Source organism: Coenobita brevimanus, chromosome 52 (assembly GCF_032717465.1).
Source record: "Coenobita brevimanus isolate Jiangsu-jjx chromosome 52, ASM3271746v2, whole genome shotgun sequence".
In the NCBI taxonomy this organism is placed as follows: domain Eukaryota; kingdom Metazoa; phylum Arthropoda; class Malacostraca; order Decapoda; family Coenobitidae; genus Coenobita; species Coenobita brevimanus.
In genome coordinates this window covers 31,354,696-31,369,679 of record NC_137005.1, presented here as the reverse complement: position 1 = coordinate 31,369,679, position 14,984 = coordinate 31,354,696, and positions in this window count along the sequence as shown.

The window sequence follows — 14,984 nt, the reverse complement described above, 5'->3', positions numbered from 1 at the left end:
AAACGATATGTAACAATTATATAACGACAAACGATTGCATTATGTTACACTTTGCCAATTATGTAACAGTTGCATTAACAAGATGTAACTTTTATGTAACTTTAACTACAATTATAAGGCCAAGACACTTATGTAACAGTTGCATTAACAAAATGTAACTACAATTATAAGGCCAACACAATTATGCATTACCACAATATTATGTAACAATTCATAAAATATTACAATTATGTATTACCACAATGTTAGTACAATATTATAAGTCATACAACTATAGCACAATTCTGTATTACCAGTATCATCATACAAGTTAGGTGAAAAATTAGACATTACTAAAGTGATAACTCAATATGTAATGTATAACCTAGCAGTATTACCATTGCACAATTATATGTGTATGTCTGTTATACATACACATCTCACAAAATGTATACAACTTGTTTAAAATGTAATATTACTGAATAATTGCTATTTACTATGAATATTATATGTATACAATATTCATACAATTATGTTACTTTTACAATATTATGTATTTCACTTAATTAGCTTATAAGTTGATTATAATGTGTATATAATATGTATTAATATATTATGACTATTAACTGTCGATGGTACGCCATTTTCGCGCCATTCTCGCATGACCGAGCATATATTAGGACTCCATACTATAATTACAAATCATAATAGATAGATAGATAAACAGATAGATAGACAGCTCTATGCGAGCCTGGGAATGGGAAATGATCTTGCAAGTTACACTGAGGAAAAGCTGAAGACAGATTACGAAGTAGCCAGTAAGGAGATGATGCAGTTAGTTGTCAGCAATTCACCGGTGAACAAAGCCTTGTTGACCATACACACACATACACACATACTCACACAGGCTTCTAGAACTTTCCAATCACAAGGAACACACGTGATACGTCTCCTGTTTCACCAGAATTTAGGAAAGAGAAGTCAGAAGGAAGCTAGCCATAGAACAGACAGGTCGCAGGGAGAAGGGCTTAGCAACTTGAGAGAGAGACAGAGAGATAGCTAGTGGGACTCTACTTTATACTTCGCTCTGTGTGAGAGACTTGTTAATATTTCCAAGACAAATGAAAATAGTCCCATACTATTCTTTACCTCTCCTGTCACTACATGACAAATGGGAAAGAAGATTATCTACTCACAAAGCTACTCAAGTATAACAACTGCTCGTCCACAAGTCTAATATATATAACTTCTCTACAAAGGAGTTACAAAGTTTTATATGACAATCGTACACACACAACATTAATATTCTTCAAATAAACGTAGATTGCTTAAACACAAAAAACAAGAACTCACACAAGTAATCAAACAACAAATCATGCACATCGCCATCTTACAAGAAGCAACAGTCTCAACCTACGTCGTAGGGGAAGACTAATAATAATAATAAAATAAATAAATAAATAATCATAATAATAATAATAATAATAATAATAATAGTAATAATAATAATAATATAACAATAATAATAATGGTTATAATAATAATAATAATAATAATAATAATAGTAATAATAATATAACAATAATAATAATGATAATAATAATAATAATAATAATAATAATAATAATGGTAATACCGTAATAATAATAGTAATAATTACAATAATAATAATAATAATAATAATAATAATAATAATAATAATAATATCTTGGATTCTGAAATTGCTGAAGCAATATTCAAAGAACTCCACTATCCAGGTGAATATAATTTTTTTGTTGTTGACCTAATGTTATGGGACTTTTGGTACGACTAATTTTTTACGGATTTTGGCCTATGACCTTGAGATTGTGATCAAGGTCATTCATACTAAGCAACTCATGTTCATAAATGACCCCCTACATTTCCACCTAATTTGGTGAAAATCGGCCATATACTTTCCGATTTAGCACATTTAGGCGCGAAGTGGCCATTTTGATTTTCTTTAGTTTCTCAAACAGTATTTGCTGGATCTAAGTATCCATACCCAGATGTACTAGTATACGTTGACGACTACATATTAGAACATTTGGAAAGCAATTGATTAAGCAGTTTTTGCTGCACAGGAGAGTAAAAATTTAAGAAAATAACATAAAGGGCGCTAGTGCTACGAAAAATTATTGTGCTTAAAGAAGCCAGCTACCAAGACACATCACTCCTGAAAATTTCAGGTCTCTGTCTCTTGGAATGCCAGCCATCTTGATCCTCCCCCCATCCCCTAAAAAAAAAAAAAAAAAATCCAAAATATCAATAAGAGCTCTACAGAATGTGGAGTTCTTAATACTATTCGGTCTATTCCTTATACCCACTAAAATCTTTGGCATTTTCTGAAACACAAGAGAGAATGTACAGAAGCAGAACTAAGGAGAGAGTATCCAGTGAAATTGGCAACGCAATCGAGAATCATCAGCCAAAATATTGTTACTTTTTGTTTTTAAATGTATTGTCCACGTATCTCCCATTTCTTAATAAAAATGCAACTCCATTTATAATTTATCCATCCATGTGTGTGTGTGTGTGTGTGTGTGTGTGTGTGTGTGTGTGTGTGTGTGTGTGTGTGTGTGTGTGTGTGTGTGTGTGTGTGTGTGTGTGTGTGTGTGTGTGTGTGTGTGTGTGTGTGTGTGTGTGTGTCAGTGTCTGTGTGTTTTATTAATTTCCCTTCCTTAACTGCCAAACCTCTCTTTTTCACACAGTCATTTGCCGGATACAATCAATTTCTTCTCGGTTTTCCACACCTTCTGTCTCCATATTCATTTACCTTATACCTTTTCTCTAGCTTATATCTATTCCTAAAAGACCATACCAGTTACTCACATGTTTATCTACAGTACTCCTTATGAGCCAGCTTCTATATTCCATGTATATATATGTGTCATGAGTCATGTTGCTTATCAAAGTGACACACACTTATATTCCTTAACAGTCCTCTTGACTTTTAAATTCATACAATACGAGAGTCTCCTTCACTTATATTAATATGAACACTAATACACCTTCATGTAGTCCCCTTGAAACCTTCATAACCAGTCATCGGTACTGTAAAAAGACCTTCATTGCACAAGTAACATTTCTTCCTTGACCCACTCTGTACTCCATTTCCTTTGGACACATTCAAGTCTCCCTCCAGTCATCTGCACATCACACTGAGTCATCTTGTCTCTCACTAGGCATTTTATTTTTGCCTAAACTTTTTGCCAGTCTTCGCCGCTGACAGATTAGTCACGAAACTTTAAATTAGTTTCCAAATATCCTAGTCACTACTTGCGATCAGCTTACCATCACATGTATACCTCTAATTTTAAATACTCCAACTCTCACCATTCATCGCTTCCTTCAGTCTTCTTTTCATCGTTCTAGTTTTGACCACTCTCATAATTTCATCTGTTAACAGTAGGTACTGAACAGCTAAGGGGATATCACACATCCTTGTCTCACTCCACCACTGATACTGAATCATTCGCAGTGACATCCATGTACCCTTCCACATGGTTCACAGTCAGTACAAAGATTCTTACAATATTCAGATTTCCATCCACACCACACGACCAAGTATAGAAGATTTTACATGACTCTGTCTCTTCCTTAATCACTGCCTCTTAAAAGAATCCCAAAACCAAAGTACCGATACCTTAGTTATTGTAGAGTTCTTTACACATGGTTTCCCAACCATTTACATTTCTGCAAATGGTTTATCCTCACATTTCTTACCATTTTGGCAACAACCCTATTCATCACTCACCTGACTTTCTTATAACTCTGTTAAATTTTCTTATGAATCTCCCAAATGTCTTTCTTAAAACACTCAGCATACTAATATTATTGTCGCACAAAACATAAATCCACATGTCAGTCATTATGTTTAAACAAAAACATAATGACAGTCGTCTTCTGCTCCACTGGTACTGCTCCATTCATCACTGTTTTCAGGCACATTTACAAAAAATGTTCATGTAAAGTTTCGGCCTATATAGCCTACCTCGTTGCACTGTCAAAACTACATTTTATATTTACTATGTATACTGTATATCTTCTCAACTCCCGTTGCCTTCTCATTCTTCAACCTCTTCAGTGCAGACCACTTTTGTGCTTTTAACATGAAGTGAGCTCCTCCAGTCGGGACAAATGTAAAAGAGAATTTCAGTTAACACCAGACGGTAGCATTTTGCTGAGAGTGATTCACTAGACCAGTGGTGTACCCAGCTCTCCACAAATGGGAAGCCAAATTGACGTCAATCCCGATGGGGAAGGGAGGGAGGGGACACACCTACACAATGTGCGCACCCCAAATAAAGTTACCTAAAATTTCAGAAAGGGTTGGCCAGTGGAGAGGCCAAGGTGTTGACGGTTTTGACTTATGGGCCCGCCCCCGAGATCTCCCCGTAACTACGCCACTGGGCTGGTCACTGTAACTAAATACTTGTTAACTCTGCCATCATCAGCCTTCTTAGATAATTGTAATTATATTACAGACAGCACCAGGCGATGTTAGGCTATTCAAATGAGAACTAGTTAAAAGAGCCTAAGAATGTTAAAGTACATGATTCTTCGAAAAAAAACTGTCAGAAACATTAAAGCAGAACACAGCAACAACAACAACAACAACAAAAACATGAGACAGTGAAAGAAATGAAAAACACTAGTGAGTAAACTTCGTTCTGAGAAATATGGGTATTCAGGAACATTAACCTCTTTACGACTGCTAATCCATTACATGAGACACATTGAGTATGCCATTAAATTCTACTTCACCCTCGTCCTGTCATTCGCTCTCTCCCTTGGAGTCTGTCTCCTCTCTCCCTGCTTTTCCTCTCCCCCTTCCGTACTTCCTCCCTCTCTCCGTTCGTACCTAATGTCTCATGTTTTCCCCTCTCTTCCATTCCCCCTGCTTCCCCCTCCATCACCATTCGTATCTCACCTATCTCCACTCTCTTGCTTCTGTCCCCCCCTCTCTCCCTTCTATCCCCCATGCTTCCCCTCTATCTCCCTTCCTTCAACCCCTGTTTCCTCCCCTCTCTCCTATCGTACCTCATCTTTCCCCCGTTTCTATTCCTTCCGCCTCCCTTGCTCCCCTCCCCCCCCAACCTCTCTCTGTATCTCATCTTTCCACTCAATCTCAGTTTTCTCTCCTCCGCCTTCTTCCCTTTTCAGTTCCTATCTCCTCTTTCCCCTCTGTCTCCCTGCCGCCCCCTCTTTCCCCTCTCTCTCGTTTCCTTTCCTCTGGTCTCATCTCATATTTTTTCTCTACTCTCAGCCTGATCCTCCCTCTCTCCTCTTTCATACTGTTCCCTCTACCTTTCCCTTCACCTGGTCTTCCCTTATTTCTTCTTACCCTTACCCTCTCAATATTCCTCCTTCTGCAGCACAAATCGCCTCCTTTAATACCCCTCCCCTACTCACCCTCTTTCCTTTCTCACCCAATCCGTTCACCCCTCCCCCTCCCCTCTCATCCCTCCTCTCTAACCCTCACCCACCATTGCGTTTCACATCTTCCTTTTTCTCTCACCCCCACCTCACTCCTACACTCCCTCGTCTCTCATCCCCAAACTCACACCCTTCCATATCTCCTCTCACGTCCTCTATCTCACCATTTCCTTCCTTCTATCTTCCCCCTCCTCTCTCTTCTCCTTACCCTCTTCTCCTCCCCGGCATGCTCAGAGACAACCTGGCAACGTTGAACTGTCACTTACGTAAAGGTTACAAAGCAAAATGAAATATTCGGTAGTTGGCGATCGTGGGTATTCCATTTTGCAAGCTCCGTTTTTTTTCTTCTTTCTCGCATTGTTTCAACTATATTATTTTTTTTTTATCACGATATTTACTTTCATTTCATCTCTCTCTCTCTCTCTCTCTCTCTCTCTCTCTCTCTCTCTCTCCCCTTATATATATATATATATATATATATATATATATATATATATATATATATATATATATATATATATACAGAAAGAGAGAGAGACAAAGAGAGAGAGAGTGTATATATATATATATATATATATATATATATATATATATATATATCATCATCCAAACCTACATTGCCCCATGAGGTGCATAGGAGCCCAGGGCTAGGCAAGTTGGTCCTGACATTTAAGATGAGAGTGACCAGCCTTACTCATTCCTGAGTGGCATTACATGAGCAATATACCCAACCATCCCTTGGATATAAACCTTCACCAGCTCAATCCGATCGGAGCACCGTAATTACTCACTTTATACTGTATATATGCCTTGCAGATACAAGAGGTAAGCTGCAAAGTCTATGCCCAGAGTCAAGCACATTAACCCGAGGCGTCCCGTCGACGTATGGGTACGTTGCAACGTTTTGTCACAGCTTGTCCCATTGATGTACCAGTACGTTGCGCAATTGCAAGGTTCATAATTTGCACAATTTTCAATTTTCCCATGTGATTTTTGGTACTTATACACGGGAACACGAGACACCTTCCTGTACAAGATGCCAGGCAGGGACAATGCTTTACCCCACATGACCTTCCCTCCCCTCCTGCACGCCATTGTCTCGGCAATTCACCTGTTATCAGTGACCTGGCCAATAAAGACATTCAGGACCAGAGTGATTCCCCAATCGATGACAATGTGGAGGAAAAAGTTTACGTAGCATTAGAGGAAGAAACAGTCAGAAAAGATGATCAGGTAATGTTGCCAAAAAAGGTCAGGTATGCTGATGTGTTAGTGAGTGAAACAATGCTCATATTGCCTATATTACTGTGTGAAGACCAAAATACTCTCATACTACATATAAATTCGTACCAAATAAATAAATAAATACCGATTATGAGTGGTGTTGAACAGTTACCCTCCCATAGAACTCGTTTTCTTTGGAGCTAGCCTGATAGAAAACCCAGTAAAGTAATGAGTACTGCTACCTGTATCGAATATTTTAAACCTCAGGCGATCGATTCCTCTATGAATTTTCGATGTTTCTCACCAAAAGCGGAGGTTTGAGCCAAATTTTTTTTTTCCAAAATTGGTCGGGATTGGGGGGAGTCAGTGGTGAAAAATTGGTCTGGATGGGGCGAGTTAAAAAAAAAAAAAAAAAAACGTAATAACCATGGGACTCTATAGATATATAATGTGGGTTTCCACCAAATATTCTTAATAAGATGGCACAAAAATTACATCCCACCAAAAACAATGTGACAAAGAGATGAGATTTTTGGCCACATTCCCCTCATGCCTGAGCTCAACTGGTAATGATTATTTCGGGCATTCCTGTTGGATCATCGTCTACTCAACGTCCAACCACACTGCCACTTGTGCTCACGGGATGTGTGCCATCGGAAGTGAGTAGGTAATGTCTCAGCAAATCAGGGACCAGTATATTAAAAAACTGAAATCCATGAAAATCAACACATACAGTGACTGAAACCTTGCAGAAGACCACAAACTTCATACCTTAATGAATGAAATAGAAAATATCAGTTGGGATATTGTAGGTCTGAGCGAGATAAACAGAAAAGAAAGAAAATAAACTCAGCTCCAAGACAGCAACCACCTTTTTTACTTTAGAGGATGAAAAAATGAAAGAGTTAGTGGTCTAGGATTTCTAACTGTGAGAAATCGTGCAGTAAACACTGTTAAAAATAAAATTCAGCTCCAAGTGAGCAACCACTTTTATTTTTTTTTTACTTCAGAGCATGAAAAAATGAAAGACGTAGTGGTCCAGGATTTGTAATTGTGAGAAATTGTGCAGAGAACATTGTTAAATTCAGTAGTGTATCTGTCAGAGTAGAAAGGACTGTCATTAGACTAGGGAAAAGATACACCCTGAAAGCATTACAAGTATATGTACCAACTTCTCAAAGCTCCGATGAAGAAACAAAAACATTCTATGACGACATCTCCCAGATTATAGAAAGAGAAAAGACCATTGGATATTTCAGTTTAAATGTCGGCAAATTGTAAAATATTCGGAGTAGGAGACAGGAATGACAGATGCGAAAGGGTAGTAAATTTTGCTTGAATGTATGTCACCATCATCATCATCCGGATCTCCTTTCCCATCTTAGGGCAGGGTGAGGAGCAACAATGCCCAGGCAGCCAAAGTTTGCCCAGTTTCAATTGGCCACACTTCCATTCACTCATCATTCAAGCCAGCGAATTCCTGGGTCCATGTATAACTTGAGAATAATGCAAACATTCTTTCACAAAAGAACAGGAAGAAAATGGACCATGAGAAGTCCAAATGAAAAAACAAAAAATGAAATCGATTTCATTACAGCAGATAACAATAGCAAGATCATAAATGTCACAGTTATCAACAAAGTAAATGTATGAACTGCCGGCAGAATAGTGGGTTGTGCAGCCTGTTTCAGTTTCAGAAGTGAAAGAAGGAAGATAATTAATGATAAAAAAGAGATACCCCCCAAAAAGTCAGCAAAAACAAATATGCCTTTTAGTTAGAAATAACGAACAATTTTCAGGCTCCAAGTAATGCTGGTCGTGACATTGCCGAGTTAAATGATAAACTAACAATTATGCTAAGGGAGTCAGCGGAGGTAGTAGGGCAACTAATACAACAAAGCTAACATGTATTCAAAAACGACACTCGAGCTCATGAAAAAGAGAAAGGGAATGAAAGCAAAAACAAATAAATATGAATTAGAAAGAGCAAAATTAAATAAAACTATCAACAAGAGAAAGAGAGAAGAAAAACGAAAGGGAAACATGGATAAAATTAAATAAAACACCAGTTAAGGAAAAAGTCTGAAACAAGTCCGAAACAAAATGTCACAAGGAAAACAACAAACATCACTTAAAGACAAAAATTATGAAGTCATTAAATGCAGAGGGGATGGTGAAGACAGTTGAGGAATATTACAAGGAACTGAATGCATAAAAGACTGACAGCTAGCTTTTCAGCTGACACAAGTGAAATGCCACAGGTAACACTAGACGAAGTACACATTTCTCTTAAATGTATGAAAAGGGGGAAGGCCCGAGGAGAAGATGGAACAGTAGCAGATTTACCGTCGAGTGCAGGAACAGAAGTTCAAAACAGGCTCACTTACTTCATCATAAAGTAAAAGAAAATTCCTAAAATATGGTGTAATAAACTAGTTATTTTGCTTTAGCAGAAAGGCGACTCAAAAGTTCTCGGTAACTACAGAGCCATTAGTTTATTGTCAGTTGTCCGCAAACTCTTAACTAGAATCCTTATGAAAACAATAACAACATATTTGGAAGGAAATCAGTCTCGTGAGCAGGCAGGATTCCCAAACGGGTATTGGAATACCGATTATCTACATACAATGAATCATGTAATTGAGAGAACTACCTACCTATCCTACGTGTAGCCAGCACCATAATCCCATACAGGGTGTTCATTTGTCTTTGAATCAGTTGTTTTACTGGGAGGATCATTAACCCTCCGCCAACCCACTTGCTGACACGTAGAGAACTACAAAATATAATAAACCATTATCATTGCTTTCGACTAAGTGAAGCACATAAAAAATAGAAATTAATTACAGGAACGAGACGTAAACGAGAACATTGTAAAACTGCTCAAAAAACATAAAGAGGAAATTGCTACTGTGAAGTTACATACAGACTCAGAAAAACGTTAAGATTGATAAAGGCGTGCGTCAGGGAGATTTTCAGAAAACTAGAACGGGAAAACAAAGAGTAAACATTGATGAAGAAAACTTAAACCATTTAAGATTTAAAGAAGATATTGTCCTAACCTTAGAAACAGCAGAGACATGCAAGAACGGTTAAATGATCTAAATACAGAAAGTCTCAGAGGACTAAAAGTGAACCGGGGTGAAACTAAGGTAATGTTTAATCCAAATACACCGCAGAGCACCATCGGAATAAACGAAGACATTCCTGAAGTACTTGCCGAGTACAATGACTTGGGGCAAACTGTAAAACTAACGAAAAACCTTGATAGCGAATTATAGAGACACATTACAATTGGATTGGAAGCTTCCGGTAAACACTGACACATAATGAAAAGAAGCTTGCCAGTATGTATGAAACGAAAGGTATATAACGAATTTATAATCCCAGCTATGGCGCACGGTTGCGAGACTTGGAAACTAACCAAATCGATGTAAGATCAATTAATCCATACTCAAAGACAAAGGGAATGGTCAATGTTGGGAATATATTTGAGAGACAGGAAGAGATCAATTTGGGTGAGAGAACAGACTAAAGTCAAAGGCACTGTAGAAGATATAAAAGAACAGGAACAGAGATGGGCAGATCATTTAGCAAGAATAAGGGATAACCCATGGAGCAAGAGGCTGACCGACTGGACTTCAAGAGATTGCAAGCGTAGCAGAAAAAAAAAAAAAGTGATGAGAAGGGATACAGAAGATTGCCGGGAAAACGTGGCAGAGATTGTTTCAGTCAAGGAAGTCACGGATTTTTCTTTTGTGTGTGTGTGTGTGTGTGTGTGTGTGTGTGTGTATATATATATATATATATAGATAGATAGATAGATAGATAGATAGATAGATATAGATAGATATAGATATAGATATATATATATATATATATATAGATAGATAGATAGATAGATAGATAGATAGATAGATATAGATAGATAGATAGATAGATATAGATAGATAGATAGATAGATAGATATTCAGAGAGAGAGAGAGAGACTTTTATTTATTATGTATTCTTTAATATATTTAGTTGTTGTATGCACGTTAGTACAGACAGCCATTTTTTCACCTTTCTCAGACTAGTCGCTCCTTCAAGCAAGACTCTGTCCACTTGTTCCCCAGGTTTATGGAGAGGGATGCACAACTACTAAGAAAATGCACCTTGGCATTGCCAGCAGCCCCTTCAGCTTAAATATATTTCTCTCTCCAGATGACAATTCTTCAACTTTGAAAGGATGTATTCTAGTGAAGATTAAACAGAAGACTATATCTAGCTTTTCCATTTCGATGAGCTAAAAGAAAATAGTGTGGTTGCAGTGGGAGTCTGACGCAAATGACATAAGAATATTTAAGGTGTTCAAAACAAGGCTGATGCAAAAATAATCTAGCTATCCAACTTTGTTCATTTTCTCAGCAGAATACTTCTGCCTCGTCTCTCTCTTTCTCTCTCTCTCTCTCTCTCTCTCTCTCTCTCTCTCTCTCTCTCTCTCTCTCTCTCTCTCTCTCTCTCTCTCTCTCTCTCTCTCTCTCTAAGAATCTAGATCCTTTTGCTCCCACTTCGTCTACCTCGCCATCCCTCCTCCTTTTTCTCCTTATAACAACTATCACTCGCCCACTCTTGCTATCTTTTCTCTCTTTCCGATTGTCAGCGTTATACAACTTCCCGTATTTCTTCCTTCCTCTCTCTCTCTTTCCCTCATTTCCTCTCCCCCTTCCTCTGCCTCCCTCTCTCCTTTCTCATTCTCTCATTTCGGCTCCCCCCTCCCTTATATTTCTTGCCTTCCCTCTCCCCTCTCCCTTCATCTGCCTCCCCCTCTCCTTTCTCTCTCCCCCCCATTCCCATTCTCCATCTCTTACTTTTGCCTTCCCCCTCCATTCGCTCTCTCTTTCATCTCCACGCACTTTCATTTTCTCAGCTCATTCACCCCCTCTTCCCTCTACGCATCTTCATCGCTTCCTGCATCTCTTCTCATTGTTCCGTCCCCCTGTACCACCTTCCCCCCCATGCACTGTCATCTCCTTGGTCAATTGCACCTTCTCCTTACCCCTTCTCCCTCTTTCTTTTTCTCTGCCTTCCACTCCACCCCCCCCCTCAACCCTTCTATCCCATCCATTTCCTACCTTTGCCCTTCCACCACTTTTCTCTCTCACACATACACTACTCTCTTCTGTTAATCTCCTATATCTCCCTCACCCCTCTCGTCCTTCACACCATACTATTCCCATTCCCCCCTCTCCCCAATATTTCTTTCTCACCTCATTTTCCCTTCCCTTTCCCCTCCTCACTCCCACCTCACATCAATCTACTTCCCTCCCCTCTCTACCCTATCAATCCCTCCCTCCCCACCTTTGCCCCTTCCTTCCTTCCTTCCTTCTTATTCACTGTTTCTTCCCCTCCTCCTCCATCCCCCGTTTTCCATTCTCACACTTTGAATTTTTCCCCTTCCTCCCCCCACCCACTCTCCAGTACACTTTTGGGACGCACTTGCGAGGTACAAATGGAGATGAGGTGCAGCTTGGTGAGTAATTCACTAGACACACAAGCACTGTCGACTTGGAAATGGATTGTAAGAAGGAAAGAAGGTAGGAAGGAAGCAAAAGAGGGAGGAAGGAATAGATGAGAAGAAAGAAGAAGTGGTGGGTTGATCGAAGGAAGAAGGGAATGAAGGAAGGATGAAGTTAATTAGTGAAGGAAGGTAGGAAGTGTAAAAGAAGGGAGAGATAAATAGATAATAGAAAGAATAAGGGAAGATTAGCAACGATTGAGGGTCTGGAGGAAGAAAGGAATGGAAGAAGGCTCTAATATAAGCAAAGAATGATCAAACATGTTGGTGGAAGAATATTGGCAAGGATGGAGGGGAGGGAGGAAAGATGGATAGAATGTCTAATGGAAAACCTGAAGGAATGTAGTAAGGACATGTGGTTCGAAGAAGAGGAGACAAGGGAGGAAAGGTAGAAGGATTGATGGATGGATGGAAGAAAGGAAAGGACTGATAGACTGAAGAAGGGAAAGGTATAGAGCAGGACGATAAAATGCGATTAAAAAGAATTAATACAGATTATGAAGGAAGGCAGGAAGGGTGAGTGTACTGATGACAAGGAGGATGGAAAGAAAAATAGATGGGCTAATGAAAAGAGTGATAAAAGAGAGAAAGGAAGAGAGAAAATGAAGAACGAAGAAAGGAGGTGAGGAGGGGAGGAACGAAGGGCAAATGATATGATGAAAAGTAGAAAGAGTAGACGGTGTGGTGAATGGAAGGACGAACAGACGGACTAATGGACGGAAGAAAGGAAGGATAAAATGCATAGTGGAAGTAAATAAGAACGGCTAGAAGGCCTGATGGAGGGAATGAAGGAAGGAATGATGGAAGGATGCAAGGAAGGATGCGATGAAGGAGGAAATAAAACAGTCTCTCTAAAATGTAGGTTTTGCTTCAGATAATTTATCATAACATGTGCGGCATATCTGTTTCTGAAGCTTAATTTTTCCATTTCAGTATTTTTCCCAGCGTACAGCTCATCATATTTTCAGTCTCTCTCTCCATTTAGCAAATATACGGCCACTTAAGTCGTTTACCACGATCTTTCTGAATCATTCTGCTTTATCGAGATGTAGCTTACCCGTTATCATTTTTATTATCAGCAAATCTCAATACTTACATCTCAAGTCGCCATCATTATCTACATAGTCAGTAATCTTTAGCCTGAAGGGGATGGCCACAAACAAAATGCCTCGATGTTATTTGTCTGTCAGTTTCTTTATTTCTGTCTACATATTCATTTCAGTCAACCTATTTATTTTTCTGACTATCTATCTATCTATCTTTCTGTAAATATGACTATTTCTCTGTCTCTCTGTCAGTTTTTCTGTATATATGTGGCAATGATCAAGAGTTGCACGTGACTCTTGTTTGTGAAGTTTGTGTACAACCAATCCATAATTACCTATCATCAATTATTTTATTCAATCTGTGTCAATACATATCTATCGTTATCCATTTATCTATCTATCTAGATCTCTACCTATCTACCCATTTATCCACTTTTCTACACCACCTATGTCTCTTTCCATCCTTTCTGCTTCTCAGATGGATGCAAAAAGAAGGTGGGATGCTGTGGTCATGGTTCTAAGATGTGTGGGAAGTTGTGACAAGGTAAAATTTTTGAGGGAATACTAATTAGCGCTTCTCTCTCTCTCTCTCTCTCTCTCTCTCTCTCTCTCTCTCTCTCTCTCTCTCTCTCTCTCTCTCTCTCTCTCTCTCATCTAACATATTTCTCTATCTATCTGTCTGTCTGCCATCATATTCCTAGTCCCAGAATTTACCCAGCATCTTCAAGTACCACAAACCCTTTTTGCCAAGGCCCTTCATTTCTAACTTCTGATGCTGGAGAGGGAAGACGTCCCGTGCTGGTACCGATATAACTGCGCAGGTAATCTGTCCGATATAAACAGATGTCCATCACCCCTGCTTACCCCCCAAAAGGCAGATGGAGGATTGCTGAGGGCAACTTCAAAACAGCAGTCTATCAAGTTGACGTCCAGATAGAACGAGGTTAACAATATCAAATGCTACTTCTAGTATTACTACTACTGCTGCTGCTTCCACCACCGCCACTACTACTACTACCACTATTAATACTACTACTATTACTATTAGTACTACTACTACTACTATTACTACTACTACTACTACTACCACCACCACTACTACTACTATTACTACTACTACTACTACTACTACTACTACTACGGCTGCTTGTGCTGTTGCTGCTGCTGATGATGATGATTACGACTCCTTTCAAACTACCTCCATCCAGTTGAGAATTATATTGTGAAGCTCAAAACCAACCCTCATAAAACACGTGGTGAACTGAATAAATGGAAAACAATGATTGACTCTGTGTGTGTGGGTGAGAAACGAGAAGGTACTGGTATGTAATGTATGTAAGAGCATACAGAGGTTGGGGGGGTGGACTTTTGGATCACCACTTGGTGGAGGTGAAAGTCAAGGTTCAAGTGCGATGGAGGAACAGAAGGAGGGAAGGACAGGAGGAAGTAGTCCGTACAACGAGGGTAGAAAAGTTGCAAGAGGTAGAAACAAGGCAGAATATATGAGAGAGGTGGAGGGGCGATGGGTAAATATAATTTGGAGCAGATGGGGGAGGTGGAAGGTGTGTGCAAGATATTCACAGAAGAAATCTGCGCAACATATGAGATGGTGTATGGGGTGAAGAGAAGACGAAAGAGGGTGCAAGGAACTGCATGGTGGAATGAACAGGTGTGAAAGGCTGTGGCACTAAAGAAGAAAGCATAAAGTGAGTGGAAAGGAA